The 1,543-nt window shown below is 40.2% G+C and overlaps 1 pseudogene; it reads right to left on the bottom strand.

The window, feature by feature from the left end:
- Positions 1-335: 335 nt before the first annotated feature.
- LOC118993745 (60S ribosomal protein L27a-like) lies at positions 336-769 on the bottom strand (annotated as a pseudogene).
- Positions 770-1,543: the final 774 nt, after the last annotated feature.

The following is a 1,543-nucleotide window of genomic DNA, read 5'->3' as shown; positions in this document are numbered from 1 at the left end:
GTTATTCTCAGGTAGCATGAAAACTCAGTTGTTTGAGTATACTGTTTTCATACCCCTTGTTAAAAAAAGACAAAATATTGCCCTGGCTGGTGTAGCTCAGTGGATTGAGCGCAGGCCTGCGAACCACACGATCGCAGTTCGATTCCCAGTCAGGGCACATGCCTGGGTTGCAGGCCAGTCCCCAGCAGGGGACTCATGAGTGGCAACCATACATTGATATTTCTCTCCTTCCCTTCCCCTCTAAAGATAAATAAAATATTAAAAAAAAGACAAAATATTCCAATTTTCATTGTTTTTTCACCGTGAGAATTTAATGAATTCCCCTCCGTGTGGCTTCACGCTACCAGCACACGGGTGCCACCACTACCCGTAATCTTCTCAGCCCTTCTGCTGAAGAATGTGGCCTTCACAACCACAGGCTGCTTTGGGAGTGTTCCCTTCCCCAGAATTTTGTAGTAGCCTGACAGCACCACATCAATGATGGGAACAGCTCCAGTCTTCCCGTTGGCAGCATTTACCTGCCTATGACCAGGCCCACTGACCGAGAACCACAGTTCATGCAGGATGACAGCAGGGCAGAAGATCTGGTTCCTCCTTAAGTGGTCATGCCTCATACCAACTTCCCCAAGTAACCTGGGTGGTATCTGTCGAAGTTGGTCCCATGATGATGCAAGTCACCAGCCTTACCTCAGCCTCCCAGGTGCTTCCTGTGCTTGTGGAAGCAGCCATGGCCTTGAAGTTCTCGGGTCTTTCTCAGTCTGGATGGCATGTTTGTGGCCGGGATGCAAAAGGGAAGCCCCCAGGAAGTCTTGGGACGTATAGGCCAATTGTCATTTGACTGGGTAACCAAATTCAGTTTCATATTAACGTAATGTGTCAATAAAAAATTTTATGAGCTCACTTTAAAATACATTGTGATCAAGGCATCAATATTAAAATTATAATTTTTAAAAATTATAATTTTAACATATTTCCTTGCTTCTTTTCATATTCATTATTGGTAGGCAAATTCTTTCCAAGATCAGTAAAATTAACTTCTCTCAAACCTTCTAAAATCTGTCATATGCATTCAAGTTTTTTCCCTGACTTAACTTTTGCATATTCTTAATCTACCTAACAAATTTACTTTAGAACAAGTGATCTCCCTTCTCCCCTGATTTTTTTTTTACTAAAAATGAAGAAATTCTCTCATATATACAAACTTATTTTTGCATGCCTTTATCATTCCTAGTATGACCTCAAACATCAATATTAATTATAACTTTTAATTAGTGTAAGTCCTATTGCAGGGTAAAAACTGGAAGGTAGTGACTGATAACCAAATGCCAATGCCAAGTATGATGACAGACGGACAGCAAAGGCTCATGAGTGTCCAATAATGGCTCATGAGAAGCTAATAATGGCCACTTTGATGCCCATATTACTTTCACTTATTTGCCCCAAAGTAATATTATATGGTAACAAGGCAAGATATATATGTATGTATGTGTGTGTGTTATATGTACTATTACATAATATATGCATAATATATATTGGAGTTTAT

Source organism: Sturnira hondurensis, unplaced genomic scaffold, assembly GCF_014824575.4.
Source record: "Sturnira hondurensis isolate 20B ecotype Veracruz unplaced genomic scaffold, ASM1482457v3 Scaffold0008897, whole genome shotgun sequence".
NCBI classification, from domain to species: Eukaryota; Metazoa; Chordata; class Mammalia; order Chiroptera; family Phyllostomidae; genus Sturnira; species Sturnira hondurensis.
Note: the sequence above shows the minus strand (reverse complement) of the source record. Positions and strands in the feature narration are given on the sequence as shown.